This window comes from Falco cherrug, chromosome 10, assembly GCF_023634085.1.
Source record: "Falco cherrug isolate bFalChe1 chromosome 10, bFalChe1.pri, whole genome shotgun sequence".
Lineage (NCBI taxonomy): Eukaryota > Metazoa > Chordata > Aves > Falconiformes > Falconidae > Falco > Falco cherrug.
The window spans coordinates 30,512,759-30,536,089 of record NC_073706.1 but is presented as its reverse complement, the minus strand read 5'-3'; the positions used below and the strand labels follow the sequence as shown (position 1 = coordinate 30,536,089).

Genomic DNA, 23,331 nt, shown 5'->3' with positions numbered 1-23,331 from the left:
TCCCAGTGATAAAGGAAAATGATTTAAAAGCCACTTGATCCGTGTTGTCCCCATTCAAAAAGAATCTAACCTGATTTATTGTTCCTCAAATGGCTGAAACACTACTTTGCTTAATGTCATTAAAAACCTGATATCAGCACCCAGCCCTAATAAAAGTATCGGGAACACAGTAGTAACCTACCCGTAGAGGGAAAATGAAGCTGTCATTTTTCAGTATAATTAAACCTGGTTTCAAAAATCCAAAGGTTTGTAATATGAATTACACTAATTACTTCTTGTGGTTTAAACATTGATTTCAATGTTAAATTTAATGGACTTAATGGATGTTGTTTTTCCCACCAGACTGGTGGCCGATGTTTGTCTTGTTTCTTGACCACTTATAGATTTCTGTTGACCCTTTAAACATATTACAATTGGCAGCCCGCTCATTCTTTGTGCATGAGAGTACTACTATTATTTTCCATGGATAATCCCAGCTTCCATGTAACCTGTCTCTTGGAGTTATTTTTGGCAGCCAAAAGCATACATAGTCCAGGAAATAGAAAAAGAGATCACTGGAGTAAATTTTCAGAAATGTGCAGGCAATTAATTTTGCCTGGGCAGTATGTGAAATCCAAACAAACATTAGGAAATAGCAAAACGTGCAAAAATTCACAGGCCATTACTGCTGCTGTTTGCTGCACACCAGTCTCTTTCCTGCATTTGTTCATTGCTGAGCAGAATCGAAACATAGGAGTCTAGTTCTGAACTCCAGCTGATGTAAATCAGAAGCTGTTAGAATTACATCCATGGAAAATACTTTGGAGAGAGCAATCAGGTTCCCTCTTGGACTTTCTGCTTATCCAGAAAACACCAAAATCAGTGCTCAAGTTGAACAAATGAGAAATAGATTAGAAATAATAAACTGTGGGCCTACTATTGACTTAATGACAGAACCCCCACGGATTTCAAGGAGAGTCAGATGAGATACACTTCATGTGTGATCTGCAGGAGAAAAGGACCATCTCTGTATTTAGGCTCACACCCAAAAGGCACTTTCTGAGGGTAATGGTTGATAATGCTTTGATTCTTTTCAGGAGTTACAAGTAGTCGATGTTGTGCCCAGGCTAGACAATGTACCTTGTTCCACTGTTAAGAACACAAGCAAAGCCCCATTTCATCAGGCCACAGAGCATGCCTCCATATGACTTTATAAAGCACTGCTTAGGAGACAAGGTCTAATCCCAAAAGTCCAGGTGAAAACAAGGAGGGGTGCTGGTTCCTTCACATTCTGGGAAACAAGGCCTTTTACAAATAAGTACGTAAATAAAGAACTTAGGAGAGGATTTTTAAAGTACCTCATGTTGAAAATCTTGTTCTCCTAGTATATCACAGTTGCTGAAGACACCCTAGACTAAGGGTAAAACACCAGCGGAATGCCTGTTTTCCAACCAGACTGTTTTTACATTTGTTGTCCACAGACAAGGGAACACTGATACCAAAAAGGAATCGATACCTTGAGATATTTGTAGCATTTCCTTTTCTGCAGCAGAAATCTAGATGCTGGATATGAGGCAGCTGGTAACAGTGGAAGAGAAACCTACAAATATTTTTCAATTCAGTCTATCAGGAATCCTACAACTGCAGCAAAGTCAAGCAGAAGAGTTTGCTATGACCACAGAACTGCCAGCTGTGGCTCAGGACAACAGAATTATTACACATTTATCTATGGCAGGCCTGTTACAGTGGTGATGCCAAGGGGAAATTATCATTCAGCAAAACGGTTTTCCTCTTTCGCTCTGTTTGTGATATGTTCCCAAGCAAAATTGTGCTGTATTTGTCACTGGCTGTGCCTGAAACTGTAACTGGTGTGACTTCTAAACGAATAACATTAGCACAGAGGAGTTCTGCCAGCACCCAAATGACTGTTTCTGTCCAGGGACTAAAACATCTGTGTGTAAGTAAAATACATTATATTATCCATATGTGGATTGAAAGATTTAACAGCATCAAAACACACAGCTCTGGGAAAACCTTGTGAAGGGCCAAGCAATCATCATGTACAAACTCGCATGATTTCATTGACACCAGTGAAGTGCTGCTGATTCATATCAACTGAGGAGCCTCATCTCATAACTCTTTCTCTTTCTGTATGGGTGTTTACTCAGCCCAGAATTAGAAAGTATACCATAATCCTCAAAGAAAAGGGAGAAGATTTTGGAAAGATGATTTAATGTTTTCAATTTAGGAATTCAAGCCAAATTAGAACACATGGGGGATCTCTGAACTGTATCCTACTCAATAGGGAAAACTTTTCTAGAAGTTTAGGAAAGTTTAGAAAAAAACTTAAAAACCTTTGGACTGACCTGCCAGGAGTGGCCTCCCAGCCAATGTGTAATGAGAGGTGACAGAGTGTGACCTACTGTGTCTCAGGTTTTGACTGAACGAAGAGTTTTGGTGGGTGTGTACTGGCATGTGCAGCTCCTGTGTGGACTCTGCAGTTTTATGATTGCATAAAGCCTTTTTACAACTAGAAGATATCTGAGTTCGTAACACATGCCTTTTCCGACTAGGTAATAATGGCATTCTTGATTATTTTCTATCTTAAGATCAAACCGCAGAGATGACAGGTTAATAAACACTTCTCCCTCCAAAGGTAACTCTGTAAGAAAAATAATTAAGCAATGGAAGAAGTTGCAGAAAATGGCTCTCTAGTCACCATTAATGGTCACAGTCCAAAGTCAAACATACCCAGCCATCAAAACTCAAATCTGTTTTGACACTGGATAATGAAGATATGTTGGTCTCATTACTCGCTCAACTTTCCCCTCTTTCTCTTCTTTCTAGCAAGTATTGACTCCAGACACCGTATTACTTTTTTGAATGACTCAGATATTTTTCTAAGCAAATAAGTGCACTTCTGTAGACTTATCCATCCTAATCCCTGTCTCTGAGCTATATATTTTAACTGGCCCATGGACTTGCCTTGGGCCTTGCCTCTGGGAGACTGCAGCCCCTCATTCCTGCAAGGCCTCCCACAGACCCTGCTAAGGGCAGCAGCGCAGACGCTCATCACGATTCTTCGTGGGTGTATCCCATTTCCTTATCACTTCCTCCCCACAACGGATGCTACATTAAACTGAGACAGGCATCCTAGAAAGTTTGATCATTTACCCTAAGCCATCACTGAAGTAAGATACATCCTATGGAATGCTGCTGGCTCTGAGAGTGCTGTGGAAGGACAGAAATTGTGTGTGCTTGTAGCTACGGGGTAAGTTAAGCTGGGGACCAGGAGCTCTGAACTGACGTGGCAGGACTCCAAGCCCTGTCACTAACCCAGGAACTCCTTGGAGTCAGAGACATGCCACTTTTTGCTGTACTAAAATGAAGCAACTAACACCACATTTTATCATCTTCTTGGGCATGAGGGAGGACAGATTCTTTAAAATAATGATTTTAATTCACAGTACTTAAAAATAGGCACTTAACTCTATATGCTGGCATCTAAATAAAAGCAGCCTGACTTTGAGAGGTGCTAAGCATTTGCACCTCCCAGCAATGTGTACACGAGCTGTTTTAAAAATCTCCAAAGATACAGATTTTCTTCCCTGCCAATACCATTTCTCTCTCCTTCAATATAATTTTATGGGCCATCCATTTTGACATTACATCAAATTAACACTAAAAACACACCTACCACTTTGGATAGAGATTTTAAGAACCCACTCTTTACAAAGCACAAGGCAGGATGCCTATTTTGTGTTACAGACAAGTTCACATTTAACTTCCAACATGTGCATAACTCATGGAGAATTCATTTTGACTTCTGTGTTGTCCTGAACAATGACATTTTCCTGAATCGGGGACAAAGAAAGTCATTGGAAAAACAGTGACAGCAGAATAGATCATGTAATATGCCATTTAGCAAGGGCATCTGTTTCTCTAAATGAGAGACCCCAACAGAAAAATAATAACCAAGAAGAAAATTTGTTCAGTAAGAATTTAAAAAAACAAACTCCCCCAGCGCCTCTGGATGAATTAGCCTATAGAGTCAGGAATGCTAAAGAAAAGGGAGAGTACATTGCTGTGAACTTATCTAAGCTTTTATATCTCTTCCATTAGGTAATTTTCAAGTAATGTTGATTTAGCAGTTTCAATTTCATTCAGAGGAGGCTAAACAATGTCAGATGTTAAAGTCTTCCTTTCAGGTTTGCTTTACAATTCACTATTGCTCTTTCTACTCTTAAGCCTGTGCTCCAATATATAACCAGTTATATATTCCTTATTAAAAATGTACAATGTTTCAGAAAATTGAAATAGTTTTCAAAATTGTCCCCCACTGGTAATTCTGCATTTGATTGTCAAAAATGTTAATCTTTTCTCAGGCCTGAAATTATGAGCCAGCTTTATTGGTCAAAGGCCATAATAATTTGAGCTCTTATTTTATAAACTCATTTCTGCCGAGTGATATCCTGATAGGAGCAAGAATAATAAATCACAAACATGTCCCCCAAGATTGCATTGTAAATGTCAAACTAGACAGGAAATTGTAATTAAAGAAAGGAAATTGCTACAAAGAAGCACTTGATTTTAAAATGAGCTAAGCACAGAATTTTCTAAGCATTTAATTATAGACCAATTTCAACTGACTGCTTTGCTTTTGCAGTCATATTTCTTATTATAACTCTTCTACATAATAACCAAATCTCCACGCTTACGCTGGTCAGGAGTATTACTACATAACACTGCATAAGCACGAGGATTACTAACTTTACAGGAACTATTATCACATTTTAGTATGATGGACAGCGATATCAGAATTTTAAATCAGTGACAATCTGATTTTAACTCAGCAACCGAGTGGATATCTCTTCATAACAGCAACTGCACCTCTTGGCACCTCACTCTTAAACAAGCAGCAGGACCAGTTCTGAAACACCTGGACTGACAAACGCCTGGATGAGTGAATAATGTGGTCAGGGACAGAAACTCTGCCATCACAACAATCTGTTATCCATGAAGGCTGCTGCAGTTCCCATCAATCTAGGCAGAGGTTTTCAACGCCATAAAAAAGGGTGCTATTCACTTCCTTTCCAATGCACGGAAGTCAGAAAAGAAAGGATTTAGGGAAGAAAACAATATGTTCTAGCAACACTAGACTAGCAAAACACTTAAATATATGGGTTGTTGTATGTTGAGCAAATCAGGACAGCCTTTTGGAGCCCTAAAATCTGCTACTGACTTTAATTTTTTACTGATCTTTTGGTTCAAGAGAGTTAACAGGCCTTAAAAAACCCTTTTCCCCATCTTCTCAGCCAGACCCAGGAGTTAGTCCTCAGTTACCCAACCATCTTTTTCTACTTCTTGTCAATACCACAGTGGTGTAAGTGGTAGGACTGAAGTGCACAGTTCTCCTCTTTTTCTCTAGCATAGCCTAAAACTTTCTTGGAAGTAAAATATACTATACACCAGCACACTGTATCTTTTTTGATTTGAAAAGACTGATATGCAGAAAAAACTTTTCTACAAGACTGAAGCTGGAGAAAATCCTGTTACACTGTATCCTCATTAGGACCTGGCAAAATTCACTGAATACTTGACACTGCATATTTCCAACTAGTAAGGAATAAATCAAGATGCAGATGTGATCATTTGCACCCATAAGCTGACTGCAATGGAAATATTATGCTACTGCAGGTGCAAGATGGAATTTGATAAAGCCTAGTCAACTGGCAGATACTTACCAACCAAGGAATTTACTTGTTGCCTTGTGAATCAATATAATGACCTAGAATTTAACTACTCAGACATTTAGGAGAACAAGGTTAATAGGAGCATTCTGATCTTTTACTTTCCTAGGGAATAAAAAAACATTAGAGTGGATGAAAACAGTGTCACAATAGAACTAGCATTTTCTTCCAAGTGCAGATGTGCAACTGTAATGTGACACAGTCATTATTTGGCACAGTGTCTAAAGACCTCTTAAGTAGAACTGGGTTACATTTTTAAGTATAACATGCAAAGGAACACAATCTAGTATGGGCATCTGATAAAATAGATTTATTGTAGTCCAGCAGAATTTAGTTAAAGATTTTGTCAGTAACCAAAGTTCAGGTGGAATGAGTGGACACAGAGAAGCTGGTAATCTCAAGGGGGAAAACTGCACTAATTTGATCAGAATGAGGTATAAAGAAATAGGGACAGTCAAAAAGATGTGTCTTGGCAAGAGAACATACGAAAACATCAGGGTGAAAAAAGCAGCAAATGTTTTGAGGTTGCTTTCATTAGGAAGAACTGTTAAATTCAAACTGAAGAAAGATGTTGTGGGTCAAGTACCGTGCATCATCTCTGAGATATGAGTCTATGAAGGACAGAGATGGGGCATGCATGAATAGGTAAGTGCTAAAAGAATAGCAAAAAGGTAAGAGGAACTGCAAAATGAAGAGTAAGTAATTTGTGGGGATCCTATGTTGATGAGGATATAGATGGAAAAGACCAAAGTGTCCCATAAGGATGCAGAATTTGAAGAAAGGATTCCAACCAAGAGGCAGAAAACCAGGCACAGAACCGAAAAAGAATAAGGAAGCTGTGGATCTAAGGAAAAAATTAAAAGAGAACAAGTCATATTCCTTAGGAAAGTCTGTAGCAAAAAGGCCATATTTTGCCACTGTGCCAGCTAGCAGGGCACATGACTGTGTCAGCATGAATGACAGATCTGTGACTGAACAAAACCCACTGTTTTCTGGACTTGGTACACTGCTCGCTTGCTGAATCTGAATTTTGGCATAACACATTAACAACAACAAATCGATACAGATAACATAACACTTACTTTTTGGGTCAGGGTGAATAAATATGTATCTATTGCTATTGAGCATGACGTGAAGTAGCAGTGACTGCAGAGGAGCTGAGGAAAAGGAGGATGGAGATGATGCTGTGATTGAATAAACAGCACAGAAAATAATCATGTCTAATAAAACATACTCTTACCACTGCACCTGAAGAACTCTCCTGCTTTACCCAGATTTTTCCTCATTATTTCCCACTTCTGTTTTCCTTCATGGTTATGGCTTTGCCACAGAAGTGGCATTACTAACACTCAGCTTAAATCCTCTCAAGTTAGTTTCAAGCCCAGGAGAGAGTGGTAATTTTTGCAAAATCATAAATTAAGCTTCTCAGAATGACAGAATTACCTTGTAGACCATTTTATTACCAGCACAGAGCCACACCATGGGGATGGTGCCAGCATTAGGGTCTGGGTGTTGATGATATTAGGGCCAACACTTGGATGTCACTTCAGAAAGGCTTCCTCCACCTAAACCCAGCATTTTTATCACTTCATCTAATTGTTATTACTTTATTTCTTGTGCATTTTCCATTTCCCCTCTACTTGCATTTATTTTTTATTTCTCCCCATGGTAAATTCATGCTAAATCTGCTTTTATAATTTTTTTCAGAGATTGTTACCTGTGCTTAATTCAAGCAATACCATGAATACAACCATTCCCCTACTTACTAGCTGTGATAGCAGGGCTTAAAACAGGCATGAGCAGCACGGGAGAGGGCAGGCAGGTGAGTTTCAGCTGGCACTCGGGGGTGATGGCACAGGGGATTCACAGTGCTCAAAAGGGCTCTGGAAGGGCAGGAGCTGCTGCCTGCCCACCCTCTGCGCTCATACTCCACCCCCCACACCAGCTGCCCCATGCAGAGGTGAGCACTGCCACCTGATAACATCTTGTCTCTTTGGAAAGCAATATTTCCTGATTACTGGTGAGCTTCTGGTGGCACGGACAAATTTATTTTGGGAAAAAGAAGCACAGTCTGGCATCCCACTCTTGAAAGGCTACTCACCTCACACAAGGTTTCCGTAGCAGTAAGGTCAGGGAAGCAACACATCTCTTTGACAGGAAGATAGCACAATACATTTTCTGGCTCTATTACACCGTCTCCATGCAATCCGGACACGGCATTTCATGACTCCTTTGCCTCAGTTTCTCATTTGTAAAAATGAAGATAGAAATCCTTCTCATCTGTTTGGGCTCTAAGCTCCTGGGTATAGGCATAACCTCAAATGAGGTTTTACAGCACACAGCCTAGCAGGAGCTATGTCTTACTGAGAGCCTTCTTCCCTTTTAATACAAACGTGAAACTCATGTTACTGAAATGCTATTTACATTTGTCATAGTATTCATTAAGTTGTTAGAAATATCATGTGAGACTACTCGTAACAAAATTTGCAACCAGCACCTTAATAATAATATACATCACAAGGGGGAGATGTTTAAAATGTCTCTCAAGCACTTCAGGAGGAACTCTGTTTCTGCTGCCCCCATGTAGTGCTCTCACTCCCCCCGATTGCCAGTGTACTGGAATATGCTGGGATCACCACACAAACACATATTTATATTTCAGCTTAATAAAATGTTTTTTTTTTATAACCTGCAGTCTTAGGTACTTGCCATTAGGTATGCGTGCTCACAGGGGAAGGACTCTGAATTACTTGGCAGGTATCGCTAACACAGCACAGGGAGTCATTAGTAGCAGCAGATTGTTGTGAATGTGCAGATTCAAGTCAGAGACTCAGTAACATATAAAATGTATACGCACACACACACACACAGAATGAATGCATTTAAAAAGCCAATGCAACGGTAAAGCATCTTCCAATGCACAGAAAAAGGAATTGCTTTGTTTATTGCCATCAGTGCCCCAGTGAATCACAACCCATATCATTGGAGCACATCAAAGGCCACAGCTTTAATTCCTCAATAAAGTCCCACATTAGAAAAAAGTCAAAATTTCAGGCAAAGCAAAAATTCCAACAAATGAAAATATTTAACTATATCAAAGTAACTTTTTAGGATATAGTCCCAGTGTTTCCTTTCAACAAAACCCTTTATATCCCATGAAAACACTCCAGCCTTATCAAAATGAAACATAATGATCATTTTTCAAACAACTTCATCAAAATCAGGTTGTTCCCACAAATTTTTTGAGGCTGCTCTATTTTCCATCATGAAGGCTGTAGTTCTCTGTCACTTGTCAAATGTTGTGTCACACAAGTATTTTAAAATAAAAACATTTTCTCTTTCCTGTACCCCTGTATCAGTAACAGAAATAATCAAATTGCTGAGCAAGGCCTGGCCTTGTGTAATAGCTCCATTATGTCTGTACCAGGGGTAAAAGAAATCAGGGTAAAATTTTGTGTTTAAAACACCAGTTCAAGCTGTAAAGAGATAAGACCCAGGACAGACATTTGGGATAGACAGAACCATAGATTTTGTAGACTAAATGCTGAAACCACGCTGAAGGAAATGCTGCTCTATGAGGGGCTTGTAGTATTTATCTGGGATCCCCTGAGAAGCTAGTGATGCTGCAGAACTAGGAGGCTCATTAATGCCAACCTATGTTACTCAGCAGCTCCTACTGGGGCACTTTTCTACCAGTTTTTTCCCAGGATGTGGCTTTATTCTGTGAGTCTCCAGATCCACCAGTTGGAAAGTCACACCACTGTGGTCAGAGGGGCGCGGGTATAATAATCATCTGGGCCATCAGTGATGGCGGTGATGTCTTGTGTGTCCATTTGCTTAGGGGGGATCGTTTTAGTTTATCTGCTGTCCTATTTGAACATGAAGTGGCAAGAAAGACAGAGGATCTCAAGTCTGTATGGGAAATTAACAGTCAGAATTAGGATATAGAGAAGCTAGCTCAGGTCTTGTGAGTTCCTTTTGACAAAGCTACTGAGCTCAACTAAGCATGAAAAAAACTCTTGGAGATGATGCTGCCTACATATGCCATAAACAGATGTAGAGTTGGATTTTGTCCACATCGCATGAACATTTAAAACTCAGTAGAGGCAGGATATGCAAACAAAGAGGGAAACTTTGTGTATTCACTCATACATTGACTTATAAAACTCAAGCTGATGGGTCATAAAAATATTTGAAGATGTTTACATGAAAATTCCACTTTGCTTGCAGCAGTAGCTGTTTCAGCAGCTTATTCCCCCAATAGACTGCATATATTAAGGCAACCTTTTTTCACTGCAAGTTGCAGAATGATACTGTCCGATTCAGGAAGATCTAGATCAGTTATACAGTATGTCATGTGAGAAGGCTTCATAATTATTTCTCACTGGTGCTTTCTGCAAAGAGTAAAGAAGAACTTGGTACACTCTCTTTCCATGGAAGTAAATAGCATGGCTGAGCCAAAGCTTCCCACCTACATGTGTATGCCCCTGTGACAACCAAATAGAAGATGAAGAATCCTCGCCACTGCCACAGCCCTGCTTTCCTCTTTCCCATCTCAATAGAAACCCAGTGCTACTCAACACAGCTACTCTCCACCTCATCTAAAGGAGTCTGTATTAGAGCCATGCGTCAGGCCAGACCTGACAAGGCACAGTGCTGTGTCCTGCAGAAGTACTTGAGCTAGCCTGCAAGGACTGCCCTGCAGTAGGTGACAGCGTATGGCCAGGGCACTGGGCACCTCTGCATGCCCTGCACCGCCTGTGCAGGCAGACATTGTGATGCTTACAGACCAGTGACACTAGCACTCCCCAGGCGCACACCAGGGTGCCCACACCTGACTTACACAGTGGGAGGTGGTGCCCTGCACGGAACTCCTCCTGGGTGCTGCTGTGCCACTGCAAGGTGCAGAAGCATGCAGCTTTGTGGTGGGTGTAAGTTCTGTACCACATTGCTTTGCATCAGGACAAGGCTTTGGATCCACACGAAGAAATCATAGCAAGAGAGTCCTGGTGTGCTGGTGAGGAATACAACCTGCCCTTGGGGTGGCAGACAGAAGCAAAGAGAGCCCCACAATTCAAACAGAGCCAGTGGTAACCTCAGGAGTCACTGTAAAGGTACTTCAGCTTCTCAAAGGGGGCAAAAGTTGTGCACCTAAGCATGAATCAAAATGACTATCTTGAGAAAAATCTCAAATTACCACTTTTTATTCATTCCAAACATGAATGAAGAGTCAGAAATATGAATTTTCCCTAAGACAGGAATTTTTTGAAAATTCCTCTTTGGAGAACACCATGGGGAGTGTGTCACACACATGAGCACATGGGGATTGTGGCAGAGAGCAGGCGGCAGCCCAGCCCTCACTGTGGCTAGGAAGCCAAGGTGGCTCGTAGCCCACCAGCCAGGTGGCTGAAGGTCGTGGGGAGCTTGGTGAGCCCAAGGATACATGCAGCCCCACAACACGGAGAAGGCAAAGTGCCAGTTGCTCCAGCAGCCTGTGGAGGTCAGCAAGCCTCCAGGCAGCCTTATCAGTGACTCTGGGATCTTGCCAGTGGCTGCCCACAAGGTCAGACCTGGGCAAAGTGGGGTGAGGATGTTTCTGAACCAGGGCTTTTGTTCCCCAGAAATAACCTTTCCTAAACAAACCCCCTCTCTATTGGCAAGCTGCAAGGGCACAGCCCTTCTCTGAGACCCCAGGCCCACAAACACCCTGCTGTAATCATAGTTTTCTGAGCATTCTGCATTATCTTCTGACCTTCCTCTTGTGCTTGAAAGGGGAGCTTTTCAGATGGGCTTGATGAGGGCACAGGAGTGTGCCACACCAGCCACGATGCAGTCAGTATCTCTACACATCCGCTGCCAGGGCACCCAGCAGCATGTGGCTGCTCCTGCCGCACGTGTGCCCTGTCCTGGGCAACCTCAGCGTGGGTCTCTTGTACCGCACTGAATGGTCCAGGTTTCACAGCCTGGCCCTCATCATGCAGCAGTACTTTCTGTCAGTTTAGCAAACTCCAGTAAAAGTAAACATTTCCCAAAATGCGCCATATAAAAATCTAAAATGAAACCTCTACAGCATCACTGCCTGTAGCATCCATATCACTAGATACAGTCCAGACAATTCCTACAATTAATGAACTGGGAAAATTACAGGTAAAAGAAAAATGACTGTGTGAAAAAGACCTTGAAAGGCATGAAACAGACAATGGCTTTTTCTACTTTTTATTTCTTTTTCCCTCCCTTCTCTCACTACAATGTTATGCATAATTGTTTGGTCAGTTTGTTCTTCCCTGAAACTTTTACTGAAATGGATTAGGTAAACCATGCTCTGAAACAGATTGAAAATGGAAAGTATGTAAATATATAGCATATAACTTATAAAATTGTATATATATGTGTGTGGGTGGGTGCTGGAATAAAAAAGCTACTGTTACTTGCTGGTAGAACAACATATCAACAACTGTTGGAGCTGACTTGAAGGTTAAATATTAGGAAGGAATCCAATTTCTCTTGTCTATTCAGCTCAGCGGTGTGTTAGATTGCGGTTGGAGTGTGCTTATGGAGTGTGGGATATGAAGTAGGCTAATCAATCCCTGCTGCTTCATTCTCAGGTTCTTCTTATATCAGGTCCCTGCCCTCAGGCAGCCTTCAGCTTTCCAAAAGCCAATTCCATACAAATAAAAATTGTGACCTGCAGCTAGAGGGTGAAGCTGAGTTTCCCCCTCGTGATTAATCTCTTCTTGGGTGGCTTTCAGAAAAAAAAAAAAGGAAAGAAAAAAAAAAAGGGGGGGGGGGGGAAGGAAAGAGAAAAACCATGCATGTTGCAGCCCTCTGAAAGAGTTTTCCTATTGAATGAGCCCAGTGCTCTGGAGCCAGCTTATCAAATGAAAGAATTCATTTTTTTTAACAGTGCCTTGTGTTGACATTGAGAAAATGAGCTATCAAACACTATGATTAAACTTCAGCTGCCATAATTGTCGTCCGAACAACTGCATGGTGGAACTGAAAAGCATTTTTTTAACCAGCTCTATATGGTTCACCAGTAATACTCAGTTTAAAAGGTTGTTGCTGCTAGCAAGAGAAACAAGGCTTGAAATTAACTTTTTCCAATCCATAGACAAAATTAAACATAGGTATTTGAGTCACACAAACAACAGGTAAATCAGATGTGCTTTAAATTTCATTTTAGTCATTTTATCTGCCAAGAGGTAGCTCCAGGGTATTAAAATATCTGAGCATTTTCTTGTTTCACTGCATTTGAGTGGATGGGTCCTGTCTTTTATTTTGAGAGAGAGAGACAGACAGACAAAAAGAATTGCAAGGAAGGATGGTTTAAATACTCAATTTGATGCAAGTGGGGGTGGAGGGAGGGGAATCTAGAGATTTGTGGAGTATTTTCCCTGCAACTAGAACTAAAGATTTGATATAAACAGGGGACAATCTAAAACACAATTGTCACACTGCATGCAGTTATTGCTCAGTCTCCTTTCTGGCCTGGATTAGTGCATTCATTCATTTGAGGCTTACAGGGATACTAAGTATTTTATATTACTAAGTAATGATATTTATTCTCAGCAACCTTTTTACATACATCCTCAAGAGACTACGGCTCATCAAGGAGGCTGGAGAAGTCCTTCAGGGAGGGTGGTTAGAGGCATGATAGGTGACACCCCCAGTGACCGCAGCCCTCTGGCCAAAAGTAATAGTTCGGGAAATGAGCTGTTGCACAATTAAATCTCTGCTTAAGATTATTTAAAAAAAAATCACGTTACAGGACAGATGACAGTGCAGTGAACATGAATGAAATAATGGTGGGGAATAATGGAGGGCAAGCTTAGGAGCATATAAACAGTTTAAATTGGAATATTTCCCTGCCATTTTCCTGAGCTTCCTGGGCATGAGTCTCTGCCCTCCTTCCTGAAGGAAAGGTGGCCAAGACGGGGTGGGGGAGGCACATGTGCTGCAGCTGGGTCACAGGGGTGCAAATCAGGATGCAGATGAGCCTGTGCACATTTATCTTGGCTGAGGATCAGGCTTCAGCCTGGAAGGAAGAGCTTTCCCCAGGTAGACCTCAAACCCCTGTAACCAGCAGTGCCTAGCCCTAGCCCCAAGGGTCCATGGCACTGCACTGCCCCATCAAAACACCTCCATTCAGAAGTTCAGATTTCTTTTGTCAGTCCTTCCATCAAATTAACACTGCATTATTTTTTGAACCTAAATGTTTTTTTCCCCTGTTTCCACCCTACTCTACCTACTCAAGCAGGTGTTTTTGCAAAGTCAGTTACATAACCTGATCATCGTTCTGTTTCCTGAACATATGGGAATAACATTTTGACATAACAATAACATTTTCATCATTTTTAGACTCTCTCACACTCTGAGCTTTACTTTACCCCTTTCCAAGAGTAAAGCTGACAATGTCTAGGGCTTGTTCAGGATACTCAGGGGTTTAGGCTGTTGCTTGCAAACAGATTTCATGATCTGAGCTGAGCACCTGGAGAAGCAATGAGGTGCAAGATGTCTTAGGCATGGGTAAGAGTTAGGAGCTGAACTGGAGAAGCAGGGACAGCTTCCAGAAAAACAAGTTTAGCGGCAGATCGGATGCTGTTGAGAAAAATAACACAGGTCTGCAAATCTAGGGAATGGTATCTACTCAATAAAAGAGAATTTGCACATGTAAAACTAATCCAAAGTCACCCAGATCTGTTACTCCCATGACTCACAACCCCTTATTTAGCAATCTAGTTCTAGGATTGTTCCCACCTGCCAGACTGCACACACTAAGTTATTATTGTAGGGTTGCTTATGCATGCTGAGCTGCATTCCCATGTTCACTGCTGTGGGGTCACTCAGACACGCTGGCTGGATCACGACTATTTTCAAGCATCCTGAGCTGCTGGAAATTATTCATTTATCATAAGCAACAGCAAAGATATTTGTGTGAGAAACAAAGACATGTAAAAGGTACTCCAAGCCAAATTTTGGGCCATGCTGCAAAGGCACTGGACAACCTATTATTCATTCATCATAAGCTTTGCAATATGAGGATGGTATAGTTATAATCAATTAAGAAAACAGAGTCTGACATTGCAATACTCTTAGCTTAAGAAAACCAAATAAAATATCACAGCTTGTTCAAAAAGCTTATTCTGAAATCTCAGTATAAATAAGATGTATAAACAGCCATTCTTTCAGGTAGCTTTTGGGTGAATTGTCTGATATATTTGCTGCTGCGCAGAAAGCTAAATTAGCTTTTAAGATGAGTCTTTCATAAAAGGCCTCGGAATTCTCTCTTATTCCTCATCTCCTACATTTGAAATGTTTTCATTTAAAGAATCCAGTCTACTGTTCCTATAATAAACTTAACATTAATCCTAAGATGAGCCTAATAGGATCACCTTTAGAAAAGGATGCAATTTTGATCTTATTCTCAGGAAATCTTATTGAGCACCATTGCAAATGAATTCCAGGCAGTATTGGAGATGTGGGGAAACATTGAGGCGATACACCTGAAAGTTGTTTTGGCTTTAGGTTGTTTTTTTGGCTAGACAAAAAATGTGAAGTTTGGACTAGCTGGGGAGGAGAAAGGGAACTCCTGGCCTCTCTGCACTTGGAAACTGTTCCTGAGGACATCAGCCTGCCAGGCTTTTCTCTAGGTGACAGAAGTGCTGGGCTTTAACTTGTACGCATTGTGCTAAAGCAGCAATAAAACTGTGACAAGCTGACAAAAGCAGGTCAATTCACAGCTCAGGCTGACACCACTTTTTCAGCTCATATTGGTCGATTACCAGTCAAATTTCAGGTACAGGAGAAAGAGTGGAAGAAAAAGGCAGTATTGAGACACATCAAGATATGGCCATCACAGCTCACTTAGGGACCCAGGCAGTTCCACCCCTTCTGCTCTCTTTTTTGGCAGCCCTCACCGCTGCAGGTATGCATGTGACAGCTCGTGGGAGAAGCCCCTGCAGACATCCACAAACCAGACACCTAAGTAACCCCCAAACCAGACATGAGCAGGAGCCTGCAGAGGAGACCCCCGGCAGACGATGTGCGGCTGGGAATACCAGGACCAGCTTCCCAAGATGGGGCTGTGGAGGGCCCGGTGCTCACAGCCTACCCAGGCACTGGTTAGGCTAAGGGTAATTAACATGTTCCCATGTATGTCAGTGCCTGAGGATCTCTCACATGTGGAGTTTCTTTGCTTTCATCCTTCCCCACAATCCCAAAGGAAGGCAACCATTCATATAACATAATATCTCTGCTTTTAAGCTGGCGTGTTCATCCACTGATGCTTCTTTTTTCACCGTGTTCAAACTTCGGTTAAATTAATATTTTACAGTAAAAAACAAAAGCTAATCATATCATTACTGCATGAGAATAGCTGTGACTGACAACCCTTCTAAAAACACAAGCCCATGACTCAGTGCACACAGCACAATTTGTGAAGGGCAAAATGAAAACTGCCTGGAAAATAACTTCAAAGTAGAAGAGAAAAAAATGATACACAGTATAAGCGTTTAAGAGACAAGCAAAAACTTGCTAAACCCCCAAATACCATCTACTTCCCTGCTACAGGTTATTCAAAGGAAAGGAGGACACTGCATCCTCGCATTCAGATTTAACTACATTCCTATCTGTATTTTTATCTTTTTATCCAAATTTGTTTGCCCCACTTTTGCCATGCTGCCTACAGAGAAATTACTTGTATTCAGAGAGTATTTTTTCTTCTTTTGCATTATCAGAATCACCTGCTTGCCACAGCCTTATGAGCCCCCTCTTCTCAGAACTTCAGGGGTGATGGTGTTCAGGACCAGCCTTGGACGTCCGAGTCCTGCCTGGGTATTGCAGGCTTAACATCACAGAACCCCTTTCATAAATACACTTTCTGACTGGGAAACGTCTCACATACTATGGCTGCTGCTATAAAGTAATAACAAGTAAATCCAAGGAGCCTTTTGCCTTTTTAAGGGAAAAATATAACAAAACTCGCCTCAATTAAACAATGACTAAAACGCATAGTAGCTTCCTTCAGACAAGCCCAAAGCAAAGTTCAGAAAAGTAGCTTGCTTCATCCAAGGGACAAGAAATACTTACTCTTTCCCTGACTCATGCCATCAGTTCGATCATCAAACCTCTTTCTTTCACAATGAACAGGGGTTCAGGGATGGTTGTGGGAAATAAACCTTTGTATTAACCTGTTTTCTATACCAGATATCTGCACTGGCAGCAACAATAGTAAGAGAAAGGATTAACCTGCTTCCCACAAAGCTTTCAGTGGTGCTTATGCTGATGTTTCTACCACAATACCAAGCAAAATTAATCTCATCATTACAAAGAAAAGAGATAATCAGCACTTACATTGTCTTCTATCCCTTTCAGGAAAGCTGAAACAGGTCGAGTCACAGTCCTAGCAGGAGAGCCCAAGATATCTGGGAAGTACCTGAAATAAAATAGATGAAAAGTTCTCAGGAAGGCAGTTCAGGCTCCTTCTGGAGCTCCAGAGGCTGGGCAGAGAGAGAGCAAGCAACAGGTGCATCCGTCAAGAGAAAATATAGTGATGGAGATACTGTGAGCTGGACATACAACTGAATCAGTGATACTTATTTTCTGAGTTCTGGGGATGAATTGTGATCACAAACAGTCCTTTCAATCCTACTTCGCAGGTACAAATGTAAGGTGAATCAGGTTTTATCTCATAGCTGAACAAACAGCTGAAACAGAGGAAAGTACTACAGACTTGGGTCCAAGTGCTGTGACGGTGTATGTAATTGCAGCTGTACTGGTTTTAACAGAATTCCACCTGTTTACATGAGCTGTTGTGTGTAGCTGTGCTTCTCCAAGTGGTTTTCCACGGTCAGGAGCTTATTAGGCATTCATAGTAATTGCAGCTGGTAGCATCGCCAACTCCTAATGCTGCCTGACACTCCCCAGTGATTCCAGTTGCTCTTAATTTCCCTAGATATTACTAATATTCAGGCTGCAATTGGTATCCTGGATATGTACCCCTTTGCTGAAATTGTCACCAAAACCAGATGCCCCTTCAAAGGATGAAATTAGAGAAAAATACACTGCTTTGCCTTTGTTCAATACATATATATCTTTCTTCTTCTTCTTTTTTTTTTATTTCAGTATATGTTTTTGTTTGGTTTCTACCACCTACTCGCAGTGTTACACTCTTTCCACTACAGAAATTTCGCAATTTAGCAGAAGGAGAAAAAGAGGGGATGTCCCACTGTTAAGACTGTGGGCCTTGCTGCCCACTGAAGAGGATCATGTATCGATCTGCTCCTTATCAATTCTCCTCACACTGGAAGGAGTCTGGGTCTTATCTTTCCAGTTGGGCTGGGTTCCCTCTCATTTGATCACTGGAGGAAAACCTAAATATGGCCAAGGGGTGGGACAAGAACATCTTGTCCAGGATTGTTGAGGACTGTGCAGTAAGGCACATCTCAACAGCAACAGGGTGTCAGGTTATGGCCCTTAGTAAATTATTCATCACCAATGATTCACTAAGCTGTGTTAATCAACAGACATTACAATATGTCTGTAAAAAGATTCTTGTGACTGGTTAGGTAGGAGCACTCCCCTAGCTTTGCAAAAGTGTTCTACAGTTCCTATATATTTGACTTCATCTTCAAGAGGAGAGGGTAAAAATAGACAGTCTGCTAAAACAGATTTTATTATAAATTATTATTCTATAAAGTAATTGGAGAGATTATTAGAGATGATGATTACTTTGTGATTCTATCTAGAGAAATTATACTCAAGGCCTGCCAGCCTGTTTGATGGGACTGCATTTATTCCCTCTTTTGGGAACCACCCAGTATAGTGTGTGTTTCAAGTCCCGAGGAAGATGGTAGGCAGATATATGCCTCACTAGCCACAAAACAGCCTGAACACCTTTTTATTTTGGACCAGACTTTCATGGTGTAAACTGACATAGCTCCACCGATGCAGAATTTCAGGCAGATTTGAAAAAGTGCCAGTTCCTGTCCCTTTATTCCAGTGGGGCTGTGCTTACATCCACCAAAGCTGTGGTGATTTGCTTTTAAACATGCATGAAGCATTATTTCCCAGAAATAGTTCCCTTTGACTTTGGGCCTTTCAAAATAAAGTATCCAAAACCCTCAAAAGGTAAAAGAAAACAGAAGGCTAGAAGACAAATGACTTAATTCAGTGATATTAGAGATAGACATAGTGATAAAAGGAAACTTCAAAAAGGCTTGAGTGGAATTTAAGATAAATACATTAATTAAGATATAGTTAACACAGTAATCTAAAATTTCCTGGAGACTTAATGAGTTTGGAGCCACTAAAGCTGCACTAAGCACAGGAGACATAATCAGAATCAGAACTGACACACAGCTCAAAACCATTTCAATTATCTCTTTCACTTACATTAGCCAAAAAGACAGTAAACAGTCAATAGGATATAAGAAGCATAGTCAGGCAATATCAATGGGCACCGACAAAGGCCAGGTCATACAGTATACTGAGACGAGAGCTTGACCTTTGGAATTGAAATACAGGCATTTTAAGCTCCAGTGGAATATATCAGAATGGCCTTTTTCAACTGAAATGCATAAAAGGTCAAGGGGAGGTCATAGTTGGCTTTGGGTTCATCAGCACGGAGCATATCCCAGCCCTTTCTTTATTTATTCTCATTTAAAAAAAGGTTTTTCAAACCTCTCTGGCATGGCATAAATATTCATTCTCCAGAGCCAGATTTTCAGTTGGTGTAAAACAGGATAACTGCATTGAAATAAGGAACGTCTGCCAATTTATACCATCTCAGAATCTGGCCATCCTGTTCACATTCTTCTAAGATACAGAAATGGCAATTTTGAAACTTTTTCCTGGAGCAAATGCTTCCAACAATAATGATGCATGTTGAAATTTGAGACTTTGACATTTAAATTGTCTGGGGTTTTCTTTGAAAGGCATGGCAGGAGGTATCCTCCAGAAGAGCCAAGGAGAGAGTAAATACTGCAACAATCCAGTTTACTGTTTCTCTATGTGTTCACCCTTCAATAGCAGTTTTATGTCTTTTTCAATATTCCCACAATTCTTTTTAGACAGGCAAGAACTTTTCTGTTCCCTTATAAATTGCTTTGAAAATGGAGAAAGACGAAAAATAAAAGGGCCACTCAGAAAGGACATTGCCACATTAACACAGCGAGGAGAGACCCCGTAGCCTGCAATAGGACTATGCATCCATAACAGGGCACCATTTTGCCTACCACACCTCACCAATTAATTACACAGAAACTAGATGAATATAGGGTGATCATCCAAAGTCAAATGAGAAGCCATCTTAATGAAACAAATATCCACAGTTACTTTATTTGAGGGTCAGTTAGTCTTTCTGAGGGAAAGAATGACATCACGTCCGACACTGTTCAGTGACTCTTTCCAAAGGATCACAAATTGCGTGCCTCACTGCCCAAACCCGGGTATTTCACATCCTACTTAGTGCACTAAGGTAATTTCTAAGATACTGGGAAAGAAAAAGTGCCTCCCTTTTTTAGGATAGAGAATTCATTTGAAAAAACAGAATAATATCAAATTTCTGCTGCCTTGGGTAACTATTTTTATCCTAAAATGGATAATAAAGAGGAGTTTTTATTTCTGTTTATTTTGTTTATGAAGAGTTTCAGATGACAGTATTAAACAATTTTCAGAGACTCTTGGGAAAAACAGCTCACCCCAGGTGGCATCGGTTTTCATGTGGCATTTCTTAGTCTTTATCCAATTTCACTTCTGTCCCTCAGCATGCAGGACAATCCACACAAAACAGTCAATATTTCTCCATATTGAGAGTCAATTCCAAGGAAGAAAATCTAATTTTATTTTTTATTTTATTTGTCTGTAATATGCTTATCCTTAAATGAACATTTTAGACACAGATTCCAAATTATGCATTCATTGGAAAGATTAACTCTGATTAACAAATTCATGCTAAACAACTGTGTTTAATTGGATTTTTTAAAGTAGCTAAATGTGAATGCTTCTCAGTACTTCTATGTGGAAAACAAAACAAAAAGTAATTTTAAAATATTTAATGAGGAACAAACTCTGTGCTGATGACCTATCGTCACTGGTGATGTAGCCTTCTTCCCTACATTCCCCTGCATGTAAAGTTCCCCTAATCTAGTCCTAATAATGGTTAAAGTTATCTGTCTAATCAAACTAATTAGCACTGGTGAACGGAGACATAATCATAATAGAAAGCAAATGCCAGTTTTACAAAACGAAAACGCCATATGTGCAGTAATTAGTGAACCACAGGCACTTTTTATAAATCATATTTATTAGTTCGTAAACAAATCAAATCCTAAATGAAATGAAAGTTACCATTAACAAACACCAATGAATAAACAGATACAATGACTAGCCCTGCTGGGTGCATTGTTCAAGAAGTTGTGTATGGGCACCTCCCTCTTCTGAAAGCTCCTTCAGAGGTGTCCAAGGTGGTTTACAGAGTACTTTGTGTCATCTTCTTTAAGTCACAGCATGGATGTATTAGCTGATCTAGGGAAGCTCCGGTTTGATCGGATGGGCTGTACTTGTCTGGAGACCAGATGGTCATAAATTAGGATATTCAGGTTACATCCATGACGAAAAAAATAGTACTGATAAGTACTCCACCGTGTTCTACAGTAGACCAGGTTTCACCAGAAATTTATTGTAGATTTTGTCACCTCACATAAATAATGATACAGTATGAAATACATTTAATGGCAATCCCCTCCACCCCACTCCAAAAATTGCCAAAACACATGAACCTGTGCTTGGCTTTAAAACCCAAATCACCTTCCTTTTACTGATGGTGGTCAGGTCATTCCTTAAAGGCAATTATAAGAAAAGACAAAAAAGGATTTGTAATGAGAACATTTTTGCAGGTTATAAATTCTCCTAAAACTCAGCTTAAAGGAGTTTCAATTACACACTGATCACTTCTTTCTCACTAAGCAGCTCAGTATGCGGCTGATAAAACCTAGCCAGCAGAGGTACACTTTCAGCTGGCTTCAGGCTGAACATACGTAGAGATATTTTACACCTCAGACACAGAGCTTAAATATATAGTATTGGAGAGACACGCAGCCCAAATATGTAGTATTGGAGGCTCAGATTGAAAAATCTGACTCGATACTCACAGGAAGACTTAGTGAAAATTAAGAAGGTTTGTAATAAATAGCACATATCATTACATATCTGATCACAATTTTCATGGCTTTCCTCTCCTGCAGAAAATACTGGCAGCAGAAAAATGTTGAATAGAGATATTTTTGGAGGTACAAAACCTCCTTCATTCCTCTAGCTGTTAAAATAATCTATAGGCTGAGACCTCTTCTTACATTAAGTGCTCTTGGATTTAACACATCTTGGCTATTTCCAAGCTTGGGGCAGAGACCAGCTTTCCTTTCTATGGTTTTGCTTGAAACACTGCAGAACTTGATCTTCTGGGTGTTCTTGAACCTTTTTGCTCTTGAGAAAATGGAGCCTTTGACTCCTACAGCTTCTGCCGACCAGATCGGACCATGAATTTTCCTAAGTCTGCAGATACTCAGATTTGAGTCTTAGCTTAGTCGCATCCTTCTTTTCGAGTTGATAGTATAATCTGGTGTGCAGCCTGTTTCTAAGCATTGCTTCACATGTACTCTGAGGTCATGGCATGATACGCGCTCAAATCCCCACTTTTCGAGGTGAGAACACAGCGTGAACTTGGGAAGTAGAAGTACAAACTGACTTTTCTGTAAGTGGTAAGTCATACTATTCCCTTTGGTGCTCATTTTGAAAACATTAATTAGAGTGGGTATTTAATATGACTCTCCTGTAGTATGTACGTAAATAGCTCAAACTAATCTTACCCCGCCCCAGCAATTCCAATGTATGCTGTAACAATGTCTGAGACATTAACAGTGAATTAATTATAATTGTGCAGTGGCGCCTGGCCACTTTGCTTTCTGTCTAGTTTATCTTTATTCTAGACTAAAGAAAACAACAATGAAAGAACAAACATGCAGTAAAATCTGTGCAAGAGATAGAAAGCAGAGTATCCCCATTTTGGTTCTCCTTTTGGCTATACCCCCTATCCGGGCGGGAAGCATGCTTTTTACATTAAAAAGTGTAACACCGAGAAAACAGACCCAAAGCTGCAAGCATGCTGTGCATTTAAATTTGATCCCTTTTTTGTTTGTTTATTTTCCTGTACTTCTTTGGATTGGAAAGGAAGCTTAAGAATTGCAGTGCAGAAACAAAGGCCATTTTCATTGTATATTTGGCCTGGTCAAGACTAAGAGGTAATATCAATACTGTGAAAAAGCCTAAGCAGGCACGTTTTTTTCCCAAAACAGCTGAAATGAATCCACACAAATCATCTGAATACCTGTGGATTTTCCAAAACAGAGCATTACCAACCATACATGGTCCAAAATAGCCACTCAATATTCCAAAAAAACCTATGCCATTGCCTTTAAAATTATTATATTTTAAAATAACAATAACACAGCATTCTTCCTTTGTTTTTCATCATCTGAGCTCTTTGGGCACTTTCATTTATTTACACATTCAAGCAAAGGCTTTCAGGAAATCTCTTCTTTCCAAG

At 40.5% G+C, this 23,331-nt stretch overlaps 1 long non-coding RNA gene across 3 annotated transcripts in view; it reads right to left on the bottom strand.

Moving 5' to 3' along the window:
• Window positions 1-23,331, bottom strand: part of LOC114016803 (uncharacterized) — a 239,291-nt gene that overhangs the window by 18,868 nt on the left and 197,092 nt on the right. For all 3 annotated transcript variants that reach the window (XR_008734319.1, XR_003561477.2, XR_003561485.2), the window contains one exon: window positions 17,082-17,163. This is a non-coding gene — a long non-coding RNA (uncharacterized LOC114016803). The remainder of the gene's footprint in view (window positions 1-17,081; window positions 17,164-23,331) is intronic.